A 6,978-nucleotide genomic window follows, 5' to 3' on the forward strand; every position below is an offset into this window, starting at 1 on the left:
CTACTGGCTGGAAACCATTGGGTACCTAGAAGAGAAGTGCATTTGATGGGCATGGTTTTTTCCTGTTCATTCTTCTACTTTTTATCTTCATCTAAATAAAGTTATATTATTTGATATGGGCAGTTTCTGTTGTTTTTTCATCTACTGTGTTCACATGGTACCCACATGGTATTTCAATGAAGTTCACCTGGTATGAGAGAACATGTACACATTACTTTAACCCCAAAATTATTATTTTTTTATTTATTTTATTTAACCTTTATTTAACCAGGTAGGCCAGTTGAGAACAAGTTCTCATTTACAACGGCGACCTGGCCAAGATAGAGCAAAGCAGTGCGACACAAACAACACAGAGTTACACATGGAATAAACAAACATACAGTCAATAACACAACAGAAATGTCCATATACGGTGTGTGCAAATGTAGTAAGATTAGGGAGGTAAGGCAATAAATAGGCCATAGTGGCGAACAATTTACAATTTAGCAATTAAAAACTGGAGTGATAGATGTGCAGAAGATGAATGTGCAAGTAGAGATACTGGGGTGCAAAGGAGCAAAAAAAATAATAATAATAACAACATGGGGATTAGGTAGTTGGGTGGGCTGTTTACAGATGGGCTATGTACAGGTGCAATGATCAGTAAGCTGCTCTGACAGCTAATGCTTAAAGTTAGTAAGGGAGATACAGTGCCTTGCGAAAGTATTCGGCCCCCTTGAACTTTGCGACCTTTTGCCACATTTCAGGCTTCAAACATGAAGATATAAAACTGTATTTTTTTGTGAAGAATCAACAACAAGTGGGACACAATCATGAAGTGGAACGACAATTATTGGATATTTTAAACTTTTTTAACAAATCAAAAACTGAAAAATTGGGCGTGCAAAATTATTCAGCCCCTTTACTTTCAGTGCAGCAAACTCTCTCCAGAAGTTCAGTGAGGATCTCTGAATGATCCAATGTTGACCTAAATGACTAATGATGATAAATACAATCCACCTGTGTGTAATCAAGTCTCCGTATAAATGCACCTGCACTGTGATAGTCTCTGAGGTCCGTTAAAAGCGCAGAGAGCATCATGAAGAACAAGGAACACACCAGGCAGGTCCGAGATACTGTTGTGAAGAAGTTTAAAGCCGGATTTGGATACAAAAAGATTTCCCAATCTTTAAACATCCCAAGGAGCTCTGTGCAAGCGATAATATTGAAATGGAAGGAGTATCAGACCACTGCAAATCTACCAAGATCTGGCCGTCCCTCTAAACTTTCAGCTCATACAAGGAGAAGACTGATCAGAGATGCAGCCAAGAGGCCCATGATCACTCTGGATGAACTGCAGAGATCTACAGCTGAGGTGGGAGACTCTGTCCATAGGACAACAATCAGTCGTATATTGCACAAATCTGGCCTTTATGGAAGAGTGGCAAGAAGAAAGCCATTTCTTAAAGATATCCATAAAAAAGTGTTGTTTAAAGTTTGCCACAAGCCACCTGGGAGACACACCAAACATGTGGAAGAAGGTGCTCTGGTCAGATGAAACCAAAATTGAACTTTTTGGCAACAACGCAAAACGTTATGTTTGGCGTAAAAGCAACACAGCTCATCACACTGAACACACCATCCCCACTGTCAAACATGGTGGTGGCAGCATCATGGTTTGGGCCTGCTTTTCTTCAGCAGGGACAGGGAAGATGGTTAAAATTGATGGGAAGATGGATGGAGCCAAATACAGGACCATTCTGGAAGAAAACCTGATGGAGTCTGCAAAAGACCTGAGACTGGGACGGAGATTTGTCTTCCAACAAGACAATGATCCAAAACATAAAGCAAAATCTACAATGGAATGGTTCAAAAATAAACATATCCAGGTGTTAGAATGGCCAAGTCAAAGTCCAGACCTGAATCCAATCGAGAATCTGTGGAAAGAACTGAAAACTGCTGTTCACAAATGCTCTCCATCCAACCTCACTGAGATTGAGCTGTTTTGCAAGGAGGAATGGGAAAAAATTTCAGTCTCTCGATGTGCAAAACTGATAGAGACATACCCCAAGCGACTTACAGCTGTAATCGCAGCAAAAGGTGGCGCTACAAAGTATTAACTTAAGGGGGCTGAATAATTTTGCACGCCCAATTTTTCCGTTTTTGATTTGTTAAAAAAGTTTGAAATATCCAATAAATGTCGTTCCACTTCATGATTGTGTCCCACTTGATGTTGATTCTTCATAAAAAAATACAGTTTTATATCTTTATGTTTGAAGCCTGAAATGTGGCAAAAGGTCGCAAAGTTCAAGGGGGCCGAATACTTTCGCAAGGCACTGTATGTCTCCAGCTTCAGTGATTTTTGCAATTCGTTCCAGTCATTGGCAGCAGAGAACTGGACGGAAAGGCGGCCAAAGGAGGAGTTGGCTTTGGGGGTGACCAGTGAAATATACCTGCTGGAGAGTGTGCTACGGGTGGGTGCTGCTATGGTGATCAGTTAGCTGAGATAAGGCGATGCTTTACCTAGCATAGACTTATAGATGACCTGGAGCCAGTGGGTCTGGCGACGAATACGGAGCGAGGGCCAGCCAACGAGAGCATACAGGTCGCAGTGGTGGGTAGTATATGGGGCTTTGGTGACAAAACAGATGGCACTGTGATAGACTACACCCAATTTGCTGAGAAGAGTGTTGGAGGCTATTTTGTAAATGACATTGCCGAAGTCAAGGATCGGTAGGATAGTTAGTATTACGAGAGTATGTTTGGCAGCATGAGTGAAGGATGCTTTGTTGCAAAATAGGAAGCCGATTCTAGATTTAATTTTGGATTGGAGATGCTTAATGTGAGTCTGGAAGGAGAGTTTACAGTCTAGCCAGACACCTACAGTGAGATGGAAAAGTATTTCATACCCTGCTGATTTTGTACGTTTGCCCACTGAAAATAAATGATCAATCTATAATTTTAATAGTAGGTTTATTTGAACAGTGAGAGACAGAATAACAACAAAAGAGTCCAGAAAAACGCATGTCAAAAATGTTATAAATTGATTTGTATTTTAATGAGGGAAATAAGTATTTGACCCCCTCTCAATCAGAAAGATTTCTGACTCCCAGGTGTCTTTTATACAGGTAACGAGCTGAGATTAGGAGCACACTCTTAAAGGGAGTGCTCCTAATCTCAGGTTGTTACCTATATAAAAGACACCTGTCCACAGAGGCAATCAATCAGATTCCAAACTCTCCGCCATGGTCAAGACCAAAGAGCTCTCCAAGGATGTCAGGGACAAGATTGTAGACCTACACAAGGCTGGAATGGGCTACAAGACCATCGCCAAGCAGCTTGGTGAGAAGGTGACAACAGTTGGTGCGATTATTCGTAAATGGAAGAAACACAAAAGAACTGTCAATCTCCCTCGGCCTGGGGCTCCATGCAAGATCTCACCTTGTGGAGTTGCAATGATCATGAGAACGGTGAGGAATCAGCCCAGAACTACACGGGAGGATCTTGTCAATGATCCCAAGGCAGCTGGGACCATAGTCACCAAGAAAACAATTGGAAACACACTACGCCGTGAAGGACTAAAATCCTGCAGCGCCCGCAAGGTCCCCCTGCTCAAGACAGCACATATACATGCCCGTCTGAAGTTTTCTAATGAACATCTGAATGATTCAGAGGACAACTGGGTGAAAGTGTTGTGGTCAGATGAGACCAAAATGGAGCTCTTTGGCATCAACTCAACTCGCCGTGTTTGGAGGAGGAATGCTGCCTACACCATCCCCACCGTCAAACATGGGGGTGGAAACATTATGCCTTGGGGGTGTTTTTCTGCTAAGGGGACAGGACAACTTCACCGCATCAAAGGGACCATGTACCGTCAAATCTTGGGTGAGAACATCCTTCCCTCAGCCAGGGCATTGAAAATGGGTCGTGGATGGGTATTCCAGCATAACAATGACCCAAAACACACGGCCAAGGCAACAAAGGAGTGGCTCAAGAAGAAGCACATTAAGGTCCTGGAGTGGCCTAGCCAGTCTCCAGACCTTAATCCCATAGAAAATCTGTAGAGGGAGCTGAAGGTTCGAGTTGCCAAACGTCAGCCTCGAAACCTTAATGACTTGGAGAAGATCTGCAAAGAGGAGTGGGACAAAATCCCTCCTGAGATGTGTGCAAACCTGGTGGCCAACTACAAGAAATGTCTGACCTCTGTGATTGCCAACAAGGGTTCTGCCACCAAGTACTAAGTCATGTTTTGCAGAGGGGTCAAATACTTATTTCCCCCATTAAAATGCAAATCAATTAATAACATTTTTGACATGCGTTTTTCTGGATTATTTTGTTGTTATTCTGTCTCTCACTGTTCAAATAAACCTACCATTAAAATTATAGACTGATCATTTCTTTTTCAGTGGGAAAATTTACAAAATCAGCAGGGGATCAAATACTTTTTTCCCTCACTGTAGGTATTTATAGTTGTCCACATATTCTAAGTCAGAACCGTCCAGAGTAGTGATGCTAGACGGGTGGGCGGATGTGGGCAGCGATCGGTTAAGCATGCATTTCGTTTTGCTTGCATTTAGGAGCATTTGGAGGCTACGGAAGGAGTGTTGTATGTCATTGAAGCTCGTCTGAAGGGCATCTATCTGAGATTGTAGGACGGCTGGGGTGTTAAGCATATCCCAGCTTAGGTCACCTAACAGTACAAACTCTGAAGATAAATGGGGGCAATTAATTCACATATGGTGTCCAGGGCACAGCTGGGGGTGAGGGGGGTCTATAACAAGCGGCAACAGTGAGAGACTTTCTGGAAAGGTGGATTTTTAAAAGTAGAAGCTCAAACTGTTTGGGTACAGACCTGGATAACATGACAGAACTTTGCAGGCTATCTCTGCAGTAGATTGCAACTTCAACCCCTTTGGCAGTTCTATCTTGGTGGGAAATGTTGTAGTTGGGGATGGAAATTTCAGAATTTTTGGTGGCCTTCCTAAGCCATGATTCAAACACATCTAGGACATCATGGTTAGCAGAGTGTGCTAAAGCAGTGAATAAAACATAAAATATCAGGCTTCTGATATTAACATGCATGAAACCAAGGCTTTTGCGGTTACAGAAGTCAACAAATGATAGCGCGGAGTGGAACTAGGGGCTACAGGGCCTGGGTTAACCTCTACATCACCAGAGGAACAGAGGAGGACGAGGATAAGGGTACGGCTAAAGGCTATAAGAACTGGTCGTCTAGTGCGTTGGGGACAGAGAATAAAAGGAGCAGATTTCTGGGCGTGGTAGAATAGATTCAAGGCATAATGTACAGACAAGGGTATGGTAGGATGTGAGTACAGTGTAGGTAAACCTAGGCGTTGAGTGATGATGAGAGAGGTTTCATCTCTGGAGGGACAAGTTAAGCCAGGTGAGGTCTCTGCATGTGTGTGGGGTGGGACGGAGGAGCTATCTAAGGCATTTTGAGCGGGACTGAAGGCTCTACATTGAAATAAAACAGTAAAAACTAGCCAAGACAGCAGTAGACAAGGCATATTGACATTAGAGAGAGGCATAAAGCAATCACAGGTGTTGATCAAAGAGCTAAAACAACAACGGGTAAATGGCGATGAATGGGCAGAGCGGGTCAGTTAGATGCATACAGGACCTGTGTTCGAGGCTGGGGCTGACAGGTAAACAAAATGAGGTACCATGTTATTGAAACAGTCCAGGGGGCATCAGCTGTGTAGCCAAGTGATCATAGGGTCAGAAGAGCAACAATAGGTGAGTCATCTCAACAGCATGTAAATTATTCCTCTTCATGCTGAATTCAGGCTCAGGACTGGTTCCAAGGATTGGTCTCCTGTGGCTTTGGCCCTAGTCCCAGTTGCTTGGGGGGGGACGCTGCTGATGAATGCTGGAGCAGTTCTCCCCACTCTGCCGCTGAATGGCAGCCGTCATGTTATTCTTATGTAGCTCTGGATGATGCCGCTGGATGTCATCAGAGCTCAAGAGCCCTGAGAATGGAGCCTCTCCATTGGTCTCCATTAATTTAGCAACTTCTAGATGAGTGCCCTCTGTTGGCAGAATTCTCTGAAAAAAATGGATGAAAGAAATGGGAAACTGCTGAGCTGGAGCTGTCTTAAAGTTAGGACGCAGTATTTAGTATTTTAACAAGTTAGGATCGCTCAGATATCGGAATGCTCATATGCAGCTGGCATAGGATACAATGAAGAACCCTCGTTCTGTGGTAGCTAAAATCACAATTGATATTCTAAACAGTGGTCACCGACCTTTTCTGAGTCAAGACGAGATTTTTCGCTCAGATTTTTTTTTAGATATCTTCCAAAACATAAGCCTATGCAACATTAACCAGTAAAAAACAGTTCTGTAGCCATGAGGTTCTGTAGCCATTAGGTTTGCATTATCACTGCATATTGGCTATGCTTAATTAATTACCCTGCCAATGTTAATTAAATTATATATTTAAAATGTAGGTATGTGATCACACTGGCAATATATAATTTGTTGCAATACTTGTGAGGCACAGCTAAATGGGCATAATATTTTTATTTGCCACAGGATGGCATGCATCTGATGGTCAGTCTGAGGGAAGGGAGAGAGCAGCGGTGAGGCTGCCTCTTACCTGACTCACCTTCCATCCTCTCCAACTGATGGCGAAATTCAAATCGTACTGCCTTATTTCTGCCTCACCCACAAATACATGTTGTTACTCCTATGACCAAAGAAAGTGATATTCCTCGATACTAAAAAATACACAAGGCGCTAATAATATCGCAAGCTTATTGGAACACTTAACAATAAAAAAAAGCGTATATATTTTATGGCTTATAACAACTAAATAACAACTTAAACATTAACATACACATAAAAACAGAAGCTATGTGCTGTATTAGTTGTCTCTAGTCATGGTTTTACAGTTTTTAAATCTCAGTTTCAATCTTGCTGTGCGTTCGAGGCTTCTTTTTTACATTCGATGGCTCCAGAAAACTGTGCGGACACCGT

Source organism: Oncorhynchus mykiss, chromosome 19, assembly GCF_013265735.2.
Source record: "Oncorhynchus mykiss isolate Arlee chromosome 19, USDA_OmykA_1.1, whole genome shotgun sequence".
Taxonomy (NCBI): domain Eukaryota; kingdom Metazoa; phylum Chordata; class Actinopteri; order Salmoniformes; family Salmonidae; genus Oncorhynchus; species Oncorhynchus mykiss.